The 18,469-nt window shown below is 43.4% G+C and overlaps 1 protein-coding gene across 1 annotated transcript in view; it reads left to right on the top strand.

Annotated features, from left to right (window-relative positions):
- Window positions 1-18,469, top strand: part of LOC6495416 (protein EFR3 homolog cmp44E) — a 56,540-nt gene that overhangs the window by 8,301 nt on the left and 29,770 nt on the right. The window lies entirely within an intron of this gene.

Genomic DNA, 18,469 nt, shown 5'->3' on the forward strand with positions numbered 1-18,469 from the left:
GATTTGCCGCCAACTGCTCGAAGAGTTGTTGTTGTTGTTGTAGCAAACTTATTATTGCGTCGTTGTTTTGCAGCACGCCGCTGCCGTTTTCACTGTTCCCAATTGATGGACTAGGTCTTGTACCTACCATCGCCGAAAGTAATGCATGCGCCCTTAGATATTTTTCCTCGTAGAATATGTTGTCATGCTCCGGATCCACATAGCCATCTACTTCGTCGAGCATAGCTATTTCATCACCAAATCTATTGAAGTCTTTCCATGTTGTGTTGAGATGCTCCAGCCGCGAAGACACCTCTGCCCGTGTGGCGTTCGAATGTTGCGCGTCCTCAGCCCAAGCCAAGCTCCGTGTGATATTGGCCTTGAGTCTGGCGCGCCCTTTTGTCAATGCTTTTAATTGCTCCATGCCGAGAAACAATTACAAATGAGAACCAATGCACAGAAAACTACAAAACAAATCCGGCTCGAAGGACCAAACAATGATCCCCAACCGGCAAGACGAATGAGTAGTGGACTGTAGAGTAATATGTTCTTGTCAGTTTCGCTGTCTAATTGGTACTAAGAAAATTTACATTTGTGGAACTTAACGATAGGTGTGTGTGTGTGCATACATATTGTGGATTCTAAAGCTAGTAGGTATAGAAAATATAAAGATGACAATATAGGATAACTTATAAACTATGTATCGATAGTTCCTAAACATTAATAGTATTGAATTACTATTCCTTTTTCTGGTAAGCTCTCATAACTACTTCAAGACATTAAATTATTCATTAAAAATACAGTTATTTAAAATTATTATAGTATATAAATAGTGTCAGTATGATTGAAAGACAACAATAGTAAAGGTTTTCCTTATAGTAGTAGTCTAGAGTAGAAACACTAAAAACACTTCTCATTTACCTTCGTGTAGTTAAATAGATTTTTGTGTGCGTGGTCTGAATGGTTTGTATTTATGCCGCCAGCACTCTCCTGCACCACCCATCACCCGCAAAAACAGATGTGACATTTGGGCTTGCCGCGCCTGGGCTCAGTCGTATTCCCTGAAACCGTGACCTGGAATCCGGGTAAAGAGCACCTGGAACCGTGTGCCGCATTTGAGTTAATTATTTGCCCATTTTAGTCCATTATCTGGACTTCGGATCGAGTCGCCGGCAGCGGCGGAGTCTATCGAATTGCAATTAGCGTGTATCTAGTATCTGACGGATTGAGCGGCCGTGTCACACCCGTGATGTATGGATGTCACGTGCTGCAATAACAAAATTTATACAACAACTGGCCCAACAAAGCACAATTAGTCAAGGCCTAATTGTACGAAAGGGAAATGATCAGTTTTTGCTTTGTTTTTGGGTTTTTGTTTGAATAATAAAAGCGTTCCATTTAATTTGCGCAAAATTGAAGCCATTTTTTTTACAGCATATTGAAAATGGAAATTGTTTTTCCCGCTGCTTGTGATGCATATAAATCTTGTTTGGCCAGGACTCTGTCCCAAAAAACAAATACGAGCTTGCAGAGAAATGTGGTCAATGGGAAAAAAGGGAAAAACATTGAACAAGTGCAAACAATTATTGTCAAAAACAGACCGAGAAGAGGCTGTTGGCGTTGTTTTGTTGTAACAAGGATGTGCCAGGACACTCGTGACAATTTAGTCGAGTTGGAACTGGAGCTGGAGCTGTAGCTAGAGCTGGAGAAGTGCTTATCGGAGTGGCAACTGTCCTGCGAGCTTTTAGTGCTGCATAATTTCTTCAGCTACGTTCATTAGTATCCTCTCCAGACCCGGCTGACACTTAAATAGGATTAGTGAGGGGATGGTAGGATTGTGTGATGCCCCGTGTTGATATCATTAACTTATTGCATTTTCTGTTCAGTTCTCTCCTACGGGTCCCCGAGTGCCGGTCATATTTATGCATAACATCATCATCATCCGATGACTGCCACTTCCACCACAAAATATTCATCCATCAAAAGGAGCGGGCCACGCACACGTCGCAAGGACAACATACCACCGGAATGGCACTGGCACTGGCTCAGGCACAGGACCTGCGGGGCAGGTGGGAAAGCACAAATATAATTTATGCACGTAACTAGTTTGTCATGTTATCCTTTTCGACCAAGGAGCAGAGCATGTTCTCGACTCTGACGTCAGGGTTTCCAAAGGATTACTAGGTTGACAATCGCCCCCGACCACGGGACCAAAAAACCTAATCTACCAGAGCGAACTCTTCGAAAAAAATATTGATTCTCTTATACGCTGGGAAAATCCAATTGCTGAATAACTTAAATCCCGAAGAGCTGGTAAAATATGGCTTGGAAGAGAATGTTTGCTGACCGTGAAAATTGTTTGGCCAAAATAAACGGATGGAAAGGGCCTGATGGAGGGAAGGAGCACTGTTTGCTGGGGGAATCCATCCTAGACCATAACCCTAATCAGTGTCCAGAGCTAGCCAAGCATAAAGTCCACTTTTGGTGCCTCATCAAAATCACTTTATGCTAATGGCCAAGACATTTGCATAATTTGTCCCGAGTATTCCCACGCTATCCGCTCTCACACACAATCATACATACTCCATACACACATGTATATATCATATATGACAAATAAAAAACCGAAACTTTTTGCAATGGTTCGGAAACGATGCTTTAAATGTAATTCAATATATGTATATGAACATAAATTTTCTCTGGGCCAAGCACAAAAAAAATAAAAGGGAACGCTGGGTGGCAGGTTCCAACGAAACGAGCAACAATTATTGACATTTTCATTGCATGTGAATTATTATAAACGGACATGTGCATGTCCAGGACTTTCCTCCACGACCAACCCACCGCGTGGGGGTTGGCCCATATTCCTGAGTGCCACCTGCCCCCCATCGGGCTCCTGCGTGCCACCTGCCCATGCTCCCTGTGCGACGGAAACTGTTGGTTATTCGTTCAAGTTCCGGTAATTATTTGATATAGGCCGACAGAAAAGCTCCGTGTAGGTTGGCCGGAGTGGAGCGGATTGTTATTATATATTCGCTACAATCCGCCCCAGGAACATTTCAGATTCAAAAGGAGGAAAGGGTATGCTGGATGGTTTTAATTTTTAATATTCTTTAACCTTTATGGTAGCTTGACAAACTAACTGAACTAAAAGTGCCTAAGGTTATTATACCTTTGTATTGATTTTCTTATAATAAACTTGTTATTCTTAATATTTACTGGGTATCTGGGACACCCATCATTCGATTATGGTTTGTTGCTGTGTCTGTTATTTTTATGGCAGTTTCGCCAACTTTGTATGGTCACGTAGTGAATAAAAACCTGTTACATATCAGCCTGGCCCGCGGCAGCTCACATCCATATCCACACATCCATGACTGTGTGTCCAGTTGGAGAATCTGAAAATCAGTGATTCATTCGAGCATTGATTCATTTCGTAGCGATTCCGGTGTGTGTGCTCATCAAACTTAATCTCGAGCTCAATTAGTGGCTTCGACAAACTCTCGAAATATGAAGTGGCTGTGTGTCCTTGGTCCTCGCTGCCTGGCTGACTGGCTAGCTGGCTTGTCCATTTCCACTGGCTCTCCCTTGCAATTAGAAAAGATTTATGCAGGACCATCAAATTCAGTCCATCTTGGCGTTAGGACTTTTTTATGTCGCCAAGTCTCGGGGGCAATGAAGTCATGCCATAAAAAAAGTGGACTGCTCTGCGGTGTCCTGTCCTGTTCCTCGTTTTATGGCTTTTAATTTGATATACACATTTACATAAACAGCTCATTTGGTTAATATAAGTGCGGGGTACAAATCACTCGCTTTTTGGCCAGTTTCCAGAATCCAGATGGGCCAGAGGGGCAACAGGCCCTCCCCGGCCTGTTGCCTGTTGGGTCGTGGTGGAAATCGGCTTATGAAGCATACGAAGTAGCAAGCTTTCGCCACCGTTCAACTGGCAATTATTAATTACTCGCATTTAGCGCTCTCGCTTCTGCCCCATTGCCGTGATTGCCCAGCCACTTGAGCTTAATGCGTCGCTTTCAGCTCGGATTGAAGCTTGGCTTTGCCAGCAGCAGGGTTCCCAGCTAATTACAGCAAGCATCTAAGCCGTATTCCAATCTCCAACCTTTCGACATCATCCCCCCTTGCAGCAGTCATTACCACCTGTCTCGGGCACATCTACAGATGTAATGCGGGATTGCAATCGGCACATCCACACATTCATCCACTTGCACTCTCACACACGTATTGAGAAATCAAGTAGCAGTAGCAGCCAGTATCTAAGTCAGCCCGCCACTCTTCATGCACTGGGAAAAATATTAAGGATCTAAGATTTTATCTTTAAGTTTAACAGGATTTCTTTTTAACAGGAGGTTCCTACTATTAAGGTATACTGATATACTTTTTATAACAACTAGGTTTATGAAGGTCATAACTTATTAAAATCCTTTTTCAAAACCTTTTTCATTAATTTTTCCTCTTTTATTTCTCTTATTGGATATGTACATCACTTTTTTCTCTCCGTGTACATATCCAGCCAGCTGAATATGCAATGAGGCTGAAGCCAGAAAATGCTTGTACATTCTGATGTGGTGCCGATGGGCGGAAAGTGGGTGGTCGAGGCGGGTGGCTTCGGGTGTCTGGCGGTCGAGAACTAAAACTATGTGGTCCCGCTATAGGTGGAGTGCACTCCAGAGCACAGTTGTTGCTGTTGCAGGGACTGTATCTCGTTATCATTGGGTAAATAGTAAATTGCCTACGAATGTCAAAGCAATTACCAAGCATAAAAGGCAAAAATTATTAATTATATGTGAGTGTTTTGGAGGGATTGGGTGAATCGGGGTGCAGAAGGCTAGTCTATTTGGGGGCGTGTTTGTGCCCGCTGGGAGTGGGAGTAATTGGCGTCATTGTGTGCAATTGATTGCATCTATCCGGGGGCGCCAATATAAACAAACCAATTAAGGCTCAAGAGCACAAGCGAGTTTCAATCACAGCAGCCAGAGCTGGGGGGGAAGAGCAAGGGAAAAGGCAACAACGGCTCCACTTGGAGCTACAGAATCATGTGTCACTTTGGGGTGAGAGGTCATACCCCCCGGGGGTCACGCCCCTCTGGCCATAACTCGGGCTGGTCATCGCAGGTCACACAAAATGGCAGGCAATGAAAATCAGAGCAAATGGAGCCAATTGTTTTATGAACTTATTGCTCTCTTCGCCGCTCCATCTCCGTATCCTATCCACCGTCTCCGGGTCTGGCTCTTTCCTTCTTCTCTGTTATCTCTTCTATGCGCAGCAACCATAATAGTTTCACTCGAGAATCGGAGAAATAAAAAATTATCGAACTGAGAAAATGCTGATGCAGCAGGACGAGGAGTAGGAGCAGGAGTATGAGCAGGAGCCACAGCAGGAGCAAGAGCAAGAGCAGGAGCAAGAGCAGGAGAAGGAGCAAGAGCAGGAGCAAGAGCAGGAGAAGGAGCAGGAGCAGGAGCAAGAGCAAGCCAAGCTGGGTTTGAACCGGAAAATGTATTGCAAACAAATTGTCAAGTATTTTTGTGGCTTACATCTTGGGTTTTGCCTTCATGTCGCCTCGCCATGGGTGGCCATCCTGACATTCTGCCGACATTTCTTGGCACAGTTGAGTCCTGCCACACATACATTCAAGTACTATACAAGTGTATGTATTTGTGTGTGGAAGTTTCCCCTTTGGAAAATTTTCGGGCAGGAGTTGAAGTGAAAGTGCACTGGGAATAATTTGGATAACAAGGTCAGTTGGGCTCTCCGTTTGTGGCTGAAAGCATTGCTCATAATTGCATTGTGGCAATTAATTGCAAACAACGTAAAATTAATTACACCTACCCCGCCCCCTGGCCCTTTTTGCCCCTTAGATGCCTGCCTGGTGCGCATTGCTCATACGCCAGGTGTGCCGCTTGGGAAAATTATCTTCCGACATGAGCAGCACAAACTTGTGTGTGTCTGCTTAATTATTTGTGTATACATACATATGTGGGTGTTGCAACATGTAGGGGGGTAGGTGCGGGGGCTAAGGGGAGGCTGAGTGTTTGTGCGGCTAATCAAACTTTAAATAGAATTTTGTGCGCTGCAGCCCAGCCCTCACGTACGCATCAAAAATGTTTTACAAAGTGAAAATGCATGAAACGTGCGCCGAGGAGTTTGTTTCTTGCCCCAACTTACTTTCGGGGCTAACTTGCTTACTTTTCCATTTTGGGGAAAAGCTGCTGCTGCTGCTGCTGTTGTTGCTGCCACAAAAGAGCATTTTGTATCTAGTTGGACTGACAGGAATTGCAGGGTTCGGGACTCGGCAAGACTCTTATTTCCTAGGTGCCGCCTGCCACACATTGTGCTGAAAGTTTTCTATGTCTTTCGCCCCCGAATGCAGGTTGCAGGTTGCACATTGCAGCTTGCGCAACTTGTTTCAGTGGCAACAACAAGTGATGACACATTTCAGGCATTTACCAGCACTTCCCCTCTTACCAGCACTCCCTCCTGATCCGCGTATTCTACATTTCCCGCTCTAGGTTCCACCTGCCTTCAGCGGCTCATAAACAGTAAGCTGCTTAGAAAATTCACGAGCGCTAAACAAGATAGCGACAGGGAAAGTGTTAGCAAGTGTCTCAGTGGATTCGAATTGGATTGCGACTAACAGTCCATGCCATGGCATACTTTTCGTAGTACAGGTGGGCTTCAATAAAAGAGAAACATTAAAGACTTTCAGACGTAAAGACCTTCCTTATTAGTATTGATATCCGCTACTTCCTGTTAGCTATTCCTTCTTCTTTGTATACATTTTTGTAACTTATTTGTAGCCTTACGAAGCTAGATCTCCAAGGATCAGGAAAGTTCACATCATGGAATTTTAACTGTAAATCAATAAGCAGAAAAAAACCCTTTTTAGAAGCAAATCCCTTAAGTCCAACCTCGACCCTTCTTCGCCGACAAAAACTTGAGGGAGGAAACTGGGCCAGCGACAATGTTTACTTTAAAGCAAATAAGTTCATAAATATCCTGGCGAAAGGATGAGAGCGCGGGAGTTGGGCTAACCAGCTGCCAGGCGATTAAGATGTGCGTGTGAATGGGTCCACAGAACGGGGGGGTGGGTGGTAGTAGGAGGGGAAGGGGGCTCAAAGGGTTGATGGGGGTGGCACTTACCAAACGTGTGAGTGTGTGTGTGTGTGTGAACCTTGTGTTGATATCCGAGACAGCTTCATGATTCTGCTAATTGCCTCGTGGGCGTTCTGTTCTGGTGGCAGGGTAAGCCGCGCATGCCTCGGCATTTGTTAGGAGATGGCGGCTTGTGGACGGTAGGACGCTGGAGGGCGAACGGAGTGATGTACCCTCAAAGGGGAGCGCACTCAGTTAGTGCGTGCCTGGGCCATTATGCGCTGCACATTCCACTTTGGTCATGGCCAAAACACAAACTGCCAGATAAACTCAACAGCTTGAAGTGCCCGAAGAGCTATAAATCAGCCGCATTTATAACTCATAGCGCCGTGCCGTAGCCCGGCAATCAAGTAATTTGTTTGAACAAAACAATTCGCTGTCGTTATTCATTTATCAAGTGGCATGGTGGCCTGGTGGCCTCCCTTTTCCACGGATTCAATTCGAACCCTTTTTGCCTGCATCGACACAGATGAACATCTCCGAGTGGAATGGAGCTGCCACCGCCGCCTCACAAGACACAGAAGCTTGACAACTGTCAACTGTCAGCGCCACCAACAACAAAAAGCACAGAACAGGACAAGACTGGATAGACGAACGGACGGACAGCCAACTGGGAGACGGAAGGCAAACAATTGTGTCCGCCGGGCGCTGAAAAATTGTTGAGCATTTGTTTTGACAGCGCGTTTTGACAATGCGAGTACAACAAAGCGCTCAGCGACGACAAATAGCAAACGGTGTAATGACAATGCCAGAGGTATGGATACCCAGATATATAACATTCCTGCCCAGGCAGGTTTTCCGGGGGTGGAATGGGCGGACATATTAATTGTGTCACGCGGGGCGTGCCGAGATGAAAGCGATACGAAAACTACGGAGTTCGTAGTAACGACGTAGTCATAGAACTCAGAAGGTCATATCTTCAAATCTTAAATTATTAAATCAAAGTCTATGAATGAGATTTCATTCTTTTCCTTTCAGTGTACGAAGGATGAAGCAATCTGAGCATATAATAAGCCCCACTCATCCTCGAACGTACTCACAAATGGCAAAAACAATTTGATGATCCATAAATCGCTTTAACTTTTGCATTGCAGAAGCCATCAAAAGCGAGAAGAGAGTCCCGTCCCGTCCTGTCCCGTGATATATCTACTCATATGTACAGGCGTCCCAGGACGAAGTCTCACGTCCTGTTTGCGCAAATTTCAATTTGTATATTACCTTATACCATATCGCATATTGGAGAACATTACTTATGCGGAATGCAGGAGGAACTTTCGTCGTGTGTGAGTGCAGACAATGAAATTTATGGAACAGAACAGAATGCACAGCTCCTGCAACAGTTGCAGGCGAGGAATAATAATAAGAGGAATATGCTACAAATTTGCTTTATTTCGCATGCGAAAAAGTTGTAAAGTTTTTGCTCACACTTCTCACTATTTCTGCATATCGAGGCAGGTCGTCGGCACACAGGGCGTATACGTTTCAGTCACATTTCGAAAGGGGAAGGACTCAGGGAAACTTGAGTGACTTTTTTTTGGGAAGAGCATCGGTTCAGGACTGAGGCTGGGAATTCAATTCAAGAATTCAGATATCTGTCAGACCTAAGCTGGGTAATGTCAAGGTCGAGCCAAAGGTCCTGGGCGGTGTGTGTGTGTGAACATAGTGTGTAATGTGCTTGCATGAGATTTCAGGACCTCCACCGACCGACCGAACCACCACCCACCCCCGTCACCTTAACCATCGCTTTATCTCACTCTGCTTCTTATTTTCTCTCACCCACCATCCTTTCCGCATAGTTGGCAAACTTTGGCGCGTTTTTTACTCACTCTCGCCGAAGGCAGCGCCAACCTTTTGAATAACTTTATTCCCTGCCTCGCTTACCCTTTTGCGCCCCCGCAGCTTTAAGGCGTGACCTCCTCGGGCCCAGCCCTCCTCCGTCGTCCTTCCATGTCCGTCCCTCGGATCGGAGCGAAGGCCTTCGCCAGCATTGACCAGCAGCAATTTGTTGTGCAATTTGCTGCGAATTTGGCATCGCACGCTGGCCAGGCTGGCCAGAAGCATCAGTGGCAGTAGCAGTAGCAACATGAAAAACCAAACGAAGGATGCGGCAGCATGTGTCCTTCGTGTCTTCTGTCTCCCGGCCGTATGTGTCTGTCCTTCTCGCTCCCTCTCCCAGCAGCATGTCTCTCCCACCATTTCTCCGTTTCTCTGTCTCAGTGTCGCTGTGTCTCCGTGTCTCTGGCAGGAATGCCCGGGCAACAGCGCTGACAGGCAACAGGGACAATGTGTCCTTATTATTGTCGTAATTATCTCTTGAGCGTGTAGCGAGCGTGAAGCAAATGTAAATATAATAAAAATAAAAGCAGTTAAATGAACAAATTGAGTTGAGCCTTGGGTTGGTTGGTCGGATGGCTGTTGCTTTCCTACTTTCTTTTTAATTGCGTCTTTTATTTATTTTTTATATGTATGTGTGCTCACTGTATACATATGTATACTGAGTGTGTCTGTGTGGGTGTTACTGTTTGTGTGTAAGAGTGTTCAGTGACCCGTAACCAAATGGGAAAGAGTCGACGGACACCAACGTCAAACGGCAAACGACAGCTGACAATTATTTTCTCCCATTTTCCCTTCAGCGGCCCACACGGCTTATACGTAATGAATGATATCTGGAAATTTAAAAGTAGCCGCCTCATGACATTTTAATTGCTGCCTCCGATTCATCTCAGAGTTGAACTCAGCAACTATTATGAAATTCCGAAAAATATATTTTATGGCTAACAAAACCAAACCAACCCTTTTTTTGCACATTTATGGTCAGTTTTGTGGCGGTGTCACAAAATTTAATTAGTGCGAGGCCAGCACCCGTATCTCGTCCTTTGCAACTTAAAGCCCTTTTTCATATTGGAGCAGCGGGGCAGGAGTTTGTTTTTGCTCTCACAGATACAGATACTCGCAGAATTATTTTATTTACGCCATTTGGCAGTTGAAACCGCAAAAGCCAAAGTGGCGAGAGTTATGAAGTGAGGCTGTAGAGTGAAAGGCACTGGGACAGGTGCCGCAGAATATTTTATGAATCATTTATAACCCAATAATCCTGTTGAGTTGATTTTAACCAATAATTGATTATTGTTTCCGTCGCACGCTACCCTCCTCTCGGGCCCACTTATCGTAATGTTGTTGCCAGCTTCTCTGCGGTTGTCAATTTTCAGCCATAAATTTTTGTAAATTCATTTGAATACGAACATTAACTTTTTACTGCAAGCCAGAAGGAAGTTTTTCATTCGATGGGGCGATGGACTGCAAACCAAAAACTGAATCAAATATATGCAAATTTTCAGCAGAGGATCCTCCGGCTGCCGGTTATGCCATTACTGCCGCTTTTCTTCGGCCCAGTCTGGCGTGAGCAATTTCCATGAATATTAATAAGACAACACATGGAAATTAGGCGAATGTGTGTTTTTGTGTGCGTCTAGTAAAACAATCGCCAGGCGGGTCTATAACCCCGCTCAGCTGCAGACACTCATACTGGACGAAAATTACCAAAAATCAAAATCCGAACACTCTAAAATGGATAAGGACCCCGCATGGCTGCCGACAACCATCACATCCTGTCCTGTCGGAGGTGTTGGACCAATAAAAATATACACAATCCGTGCACGGTCCTGTTTTGTTTTGCAGCCTAGTGTTGTGCTGGGGGCATCCTGGCGGCCTTGTTTAAATTTAAGCAGTTGAAATTACACTGATGCCCCCGAAAGTAGGCAACCGAAACTAAAGCAGTACCTGCATTTACATTCTCGCCAGAAATCTGAATTTGCAGCAGCTGCTGTGCATAATTAACCAGGTAGAACTAGCAAAAAACTAAAGCCAAAGCTGAATTTAATGTGCTGGCGGAATGAAATGGATATTAAGGTGCATGCATCTTGTGGCACATTATAAAGTTTTACGGGTCTTAAACAACAGTTAGCCCACAAACACTAACACGACCACCTCCGCCCCAGGAAAACACATTCGCCCTAACTAACTTGGCCAGACAACCACAGTCAATAAGTGAAACCACAACTGCCAGAGATTGCTTTTCCCAGGTGAGTTGGCACAAGGTCCTAAAGATTGTACATCATTAAGGGATTATATATTCTATTGTTAAAATTTATTTACATAATCATATCTATAAGAAATAATAAAAACTATAAGCCACAAAGACTAGAAAACTTTTATTTAAGTAATTCTAGCTTAACCATAAACTAGGTATACCCTTAAAACTCACAAAAGGAGTTAGAATCCTGCTACAAAAACCACAGAAACAAGGGCTAAGAGCAGCAGCTCGTAAAATTTCCCACATATTTATACAAAAGCATGCAGAACATATCTCACCATTATGACCCCGAGTTAAATGCAACTGTGTGGTTAATGAATTATTTTACTTTATGTCTTAAAGGTGATGGCTTGTAAATATAATATTCTTATTAATTAAGGAAAAGCCAAAAATAGCAAATATCAAAACGGGAGTGACAGCTTTTATTGTAATGGCAGCTGGAAAAAGTCCCCATCCACTTCACAGACGATGTCAGAAACTTTTCGCTTGAATATTCGATACCAAAAGTTATTTGAAAACGACATTGGCCCAGCACTTAACTCAAGTCAAACTCTTTGCCACATCCAAACGCACAGATGGAGCAGACTTTTGGCCCAGTGACATGTGATATATTTGCCTAGAATCTGGAAGGGATCTGGATGGTTATTGGGAGGCAGAGAGAGAGACAGTTTGGGGGGAGGGTTCTAGGATTAGCCGGTTGTGTCCTTCTGCCGAACTGTTGAACTGCTGAACAAAGGGCTGGAAACATGCAATCTTTTATTTAATGAGTACGAGTCAACAGCTCAACTTCAAACTGACACTTTGCACCGCAATCTTTTGGCTCCATCGAGGGGTAAAGGGTGGCAGAGGCATGGGACATGGGGCATGGGTAGTAGGGTCAATGATGGTAAATAGTTGGCTGGGGCATGATGCTGCCATTGACTGCTTTATTGGGGAATTGGGGACACGCACACACACTAAACCGACCATACACACACTCACACGGATGAGTTATTAAGCCATGTTTGTGCTTGTCTCTGGCTGCCACACATTTTCATTGAAGAAATATTTGCAGTCGCCTTCTGCCTTTCAGAATCTGGCTTTTCAGGCGTGATTTAGAAACTTTTCAAATATGCTGCCATTGGCACTGCTGGAACAAAAAGCTTCAAGAGTGGGTAACGCTGAGAAAAATACCTATAAATCAACCTCATACTTGCATAGTTTTTATTATCAATCTTCTTTATATATTATACTTCTTTCAACAATAAATAAAAATTAAAAAAATAAATTTAAAAAATTTAATACTATGATTTTTTATCAGTGCATGGCCAAGCCATCATCTAAGCAAAAGTAGATGTCCCCGCTTCCGCCTCAAATCCCACGGACTGTGATCTCTGGCTGGGCAACAATTTGATTGAAAAACTCAGCGGACCAGAAACACATCGGCAGGCGTAACAGGTTCGCTTTCGCATTCGGATATGGATTTCGCCTCGTACGTGAGGGGATGGGGCAGAAGAAGGACATAGCCACCATAAAGCCACCCTCCTGATTATACCCGTGCAGTCACCTTTGTTGGAAGCATCCGCCAAAAACTTGAGCGGGAAAAAGTTCATGGTTTCTAGTTTGGTTTGGTATTGGCCCTTTTTTCCTAATGTCAGTGCCGGTGAGCTCAGTGACCCATTGACACGATATCTAGATATGCACATATATAGTGGATTTATGCTCGAATACAAAATTTTACAGTCTCGTCCAGTCGACCGCAAATTAGTTTCCAGTGTCTGGGCATTTTGCTGCCACATTTGCGGTCGAGCATAAATAGATTTATTGAAATTTATATGTTCTGCACGTATTTGCTTAGCCTTATGTCCGAGTGTTTGGATTTGGATTTAATGGCGGCAATTGCAGCTGCCCCAGGCAAATACGAGCCAGAAAATCGAGGCACATTTTGGTCAGAGCATCAAATCGAATATGCCTCAAGGTTAAACTGGCCGAAAGGAGGGAGAGATTCCTGACCACGGTCAACGCTAACAAAGTTTGTAGTCCTTCGGGCCATGCTTCCCTCCGTTTATCCAGTTTTGACACTGCGGCTCCACTTATTTTGTTTACGTTTTGTGCTGGACGCGACGGGCACATAATTTATTTTGGCTGCGATGTCCTTGCGTGTCCTGTCTTTGTGTGTGTGTGTGTGCCAGTGCGTGCGTGTGTCCTGCGACGAAGGTCCTGCTGCCCCGCATTGCTGGCTGTCAGCGCCTTGGAGATAAGCTGACTGCGAGAAATATGCGCCCGTTCCCTAACGAATGTGCGAATAATGAGGAAATGGAAGGCGTAGCAAATGCGGTGCTCCTGCAGTCCCTAGTCCTTGTCGCTCCTCCCGCCAGGGTCCTGTCCACAAGAAGACATAAATAAAACGCACAACATCGACTTTAATTGGTCACGCCGGTCCATAAGGGAATGTGAATGGAAAAGCAAAAGCAATTGCGACCAAAACTGCGAATAGTTACTGTTTGTCCAGGACCTAGAGATGGAAATTTTAACCGGAAATGGCGATTAAAAGGACATCCGCTTAAGAGTAAAAAAAACAACACTCTCTTAAACAGAAATAGCTCCTTTTTAATAGGGAATTCGTTTTTATTTCACTTAAAAACTTTAAAAGCTTGTCCTCCGGAACACGAGGTCATCTCTAATGAAGTGGAGTATCCGGGCAGGACTCTTCCTGGTGGCCCGTAGTCTGGCTACTGGAGAGGAGGTTAATATGGGCAACTGATTTATGTTCGGCAACAGCAGAAACAGAATCAAAAACAGGAGTTGGAGCTGGAGAGCTGAGTAGCAGCAAGAGTAGAAGCAGTCCATGGACGTGGCCATCTTCAGTAGCCGGCGCCAGACGCACGGGGCACATCCTTCATCCTTCGCCATGGCCTTCCGCCAGTGGCTCCTTGGGATCGCGTGGCTCATCGTCATCGTTCGCATTATAAATGATTTTAATAATTTGAAACGATTTGTTTAGTTCTGCATCAAGTCGGATAAACGTCGATGATTAATTAGCCGAGAGTGGAGGAGGTCTGGGAAGGACCTCCAACTATTCCGGAGGATAATGGGATGGGGCATTACATAAGCATAGTTGTTTTGTAAAGGCTTTCCAGCTACCACTTTTATCGCTTCCGTATTTAAATGTGAAGGCATATCTGCCACCCCCGTCCCCACCATTACATCCTTTGTATCCTTAATCAACTTTTTGGTTTTCCTTTCTGTTGTTTTTTTTTTTTTTTTTGACGTAGTGTTTGTTGATTCGCGGAAGCGAAAATTAATTGGCGCCCAGTGCAGACGAGTCGAGGGCTTGGTTTGGTGGCGCTGTGATTCCCGCTTTCGGTTAATTGATAAATGGTTGTTTTCTAAGAGGGAAGTCTGTCTGCTCTCGACATATGCAAATTTCTTCTCCTAGATCCGCTCTTTTTTCATCCCATTTGTGCGAATCGAAAGATAAGTCCTCATAAATGGGTTTAGCATGGCTGCCGGCTATGTGTGTGCGGTCTGTAAGCTTAAGCCCCAGATTCTGTACACTTGACTTGATCCTTCGATTGTTCTCCATATCGATAGAAGTAATTAAATTTGCAAAAATTAATTATTTACCCTTGTAGAGCATTTTGTGTCTGCGATTTGTGTAAAACCAATTTACGCTTATGCATACGTAAATATTTACATTGAAATGTGAGCATAACCAAATTGAAATTATTGTTTTAAGCATGCACTTGCAACTGCAACTGCAACGGCAACTACCACCGCACTACCGCACGGCATGCACACATGCATTCGCATCCGCATCCGTCGGATAGCAAATCCAATGCCGATGCCGATGCCCAAACCGAAGCCAGTGGCTTTAGTGTGGTTACTTCGACCACCGACCTTTGGCCGGACCATTCATCTTCCCTGCCACGCTGACAAGTGGGCATTAATTCTAAAAATGTTTGGGCATTAATTAAGGATGCTTCTATTGGGTTCAGGTGTAGGATGCAGTATCAAATATCCAGGATCCGGTATTCCGTGTTCCGGGGTGATGGTCTCCTGCATTGGACACTCGTTGGGCCCAACAGCAATTTGTTAACAGTTGCATTATTGACACATTTAATCCATAATTGTCAGTATTATTTGCCCGGATTAATTTAAAGCCATAAATTGAAATATAAAGAGTTATATGTTGTTGGGCCCTGTTCTCGCAATACATCTGGCGTTGGCGTCAATTTATATTTTAAATGTAATTTCACTCTCTTGTTCGCAAAGACACAAAAAAACGCCCGGAATAATTGAAGCTGTGTCAGTTTTTTTTGGCTCGGGTTTAATCAAAGCGGTAAAGTCAAATGCTTAACGTTTCATAATCCACAATTTCCATATTTATGAGACCGATAGCGGGCCACCAAGAGTTAATTTGGCATTTATTTTTACAATATTTTCTTTTGTATACATTATACGATATATCTCTTGTTTCATATTATTTACCTGCAGTTCGCATATTAGCTACTAAAAACGCCGTCAATTATAGGTCCAATTAAATACGTAATTCGTCCGAGATATGCAACCAATTTGAGTTTGATAAATGTGCATGTGCCTCATTAAATGGCGTTCAATCGCTTTTCTCAATTCTCATTTAATTAATTGGAAACATCAATAGCCTTAATTAAGTGGCCTGAATTAGAAAAACCCTCTAATTGAAATCTCCTTGAATCCTCCTCATTTAATTTCATTTCATTCCCACCTGATATCCGATAGTTTTGCAAAAGAGTTATCATCTAATCTCAGGAAATTAATGACCTTTGGATGAAGAAGTGCCAGTACGAGTGTTCCTCCTTTCTGTTCTCCGACATCTATTAGTAAATGGAATGTGTGTAATTTACCCAACAAAAGTGTGATCCGTTTATCACTTTTCTTTCTGTTCCACTTTGTACTGTCAACCTGGCAAGGTATTGCAATTACTTAGGAAAATTAAAAACCCAACTATTTGTCCCACTCACATCCTACCTATATTTTAAACGAATGTGCATGCGAGTGGGCGGGAAATTAATTAAGGGAAAAACTGCACCCATTGGATGACAGATGATGATTGTCTTCAAGGGACAATAAACATCAGTTCGCATTGTGTCCATTTTGTGTCAGCGCTTATCTTTAGCCGGCAGGTGGGTTGCCGGAGAGGGACCAGCAGCAGGTGCTGATTAAATGGCTGTCGAGGGGATTAATAACACTGACTCCCGGCCCCTCGACTCCATATGCTAGTACTTTTCATAGTCCAGGCGGAAAGCCCAGTCAAGCAAAATTTTCCAAATAAATCTTGTTTACTCTAAGAAAATATTCGCAAGCAATTTTTTCATTACTTTCCTCCCAATCCTCCCCAAAACCCGACCCTGTTTGATGCTGTTGTTGGTACAGTTTCCTGCTTATTTTGTGAATAGTTTTAGGAGGGGGCTGGGCTATATTTCCATAGCCAGCGGATTTCCATATAAAAACAAATGCCCGAAGCGAGGCTATAAATTTATTGCTGAACTTTAAAATACCACCGCCGCACTTGCCACTTGCTACTTGCCACTTGCCCCTTAACACATCGCCCAGCCCAGCGCCCTTCCTCCATCTGCCGGGAAAAAGTTGACTGAGAAGCCTGTATTTTTCGCAATTATCCTTGAAAATGCAGCTTCGAGACGAGGCGAGACGAGACGAGTCAAGCTGAGGGACTGCAATGCAGCCAGAAAGTTGCCGCTGGCAGGAGAGCGTGCCGGCGGAAATGTGTTTTTGCTGGGTGTTGAGTGACTGCGAATAATTTATTAGCTGCGTGAAAAATAATTTATGTTGAGTTTTCCCCTCTGCTTTATTTTTATTTTCAATTTTTTGCTTATTTTTGTCGTTGTGGGCGAACTGCATGCATCCAGTGGGCATGACCGGATGGTGGGCGGACGGCGGGATGAGTTACTTTCGCCGGCAATCGGTCAACAGATGCAGTTTTTCTAAATTAAAATTAAATTTTCCATGGGGTTTGAGAAACTCTGCTCTGAGTTTTAGAGCCAGTGGAAAAAAGGTTGCTAACCCAGCTAAGCAAAGTTTTACATCCACAGATGCAGTGTAAGCTTTCGGTAAAATGTAAAATGTATTAACTTTTTACCTTTATATTGAAATTGGATTTTTTGTTTTTTTTTTGGATTTTTTCAAATTTTAATGATGGACCCCCTTGACAATGCGGAAAATCGAGGAAAGCGAAAACTGGCTCCTTGCGAATGCTGTATCTTTGACAATATTAATCCGATCCATAAACGGAATACCATTATGGAATCGTGAAACAATTCTCTATTAATCTGCATTAAAATCTAGAAAGCTTATTTTTTTGGATTTTTTTCAAATTTTTATGATGGACCCCCTTGACAATGCGGAAAATCGAGGAAAGCGAAAACTGGCTCCTTGCGAATGCTGTATCTTTGACAATATTAATCCGATCCATAAACGGAATACCATTATGGAATCGTGAAACAATTCTCTATTAATCTGCATTAAAATCTAGAAAGCTTATTTTTTTGGATTTTTTTCAAATTTTTCTGATGGACCCCCTTGATAATGCGGAAAATCGAGGAAAGCGAAAAGTGGCTCTTTGCGAATACTGTATCTTTGACAATATTAATCCGATCCATAAACGGAATACCATTATGGAATCGTGAAACAATTCTCTATTAATCTGCATTAAAATCTAGAAAGCTTATTTTTTTTTGATTTTTTTCAAATTTTTCTGATGGACCCCCTTGATAATGCGGAAAATCGAGGAAAGCGAAAAGTGGCTCCTTGCGAATGCTGTATCTTTGACAATATTAATCCGATCCATAAACGGAATACCATTATGGAATCGTGAAACAATTCTCTATTAATCTGCATTAAAATCTAGAAAGCTTATTTTTTTGGATTTTTTTCAAATTTTTATGATGAACTCCCTTGACAATGCGGAAAATCGAGAAAAGCGAAAACTGGCTCCTTGCGAATGCTGTATCTTTGAGAATATTTATCCGATCCCTAAACGGAATACCATTTTGGAATCGTGAAACAATTCTCTATTAATCTGCATTAAAATCTAGGAAGCTTATTTTTTTTGGATTTTTTTCAAATTTTTCTGATGGACCCCCTTGACAATGCGGAAAATCGAGGAAAGCGAAAACTGGCTCCTTGCGAATGCTGTATCTTTGACAATATTAATCCGATCCATAAACGGAATACCATTATGGAATCGTGAAA

This window comes from Drosophila ananassae, chromosome 3L (assembly GCF_017639315.1).
Source record: "Drosophila ananassae strain 14024-0371.13 chromosome 3L, ASM1763931v2, whole genome shotgun sequence".
NCBI lineage: Eukaryota > Metazoa > Arthropoda > Insecta > Diptera > Drosophilidae > Drosophila > Drosophila ananassae.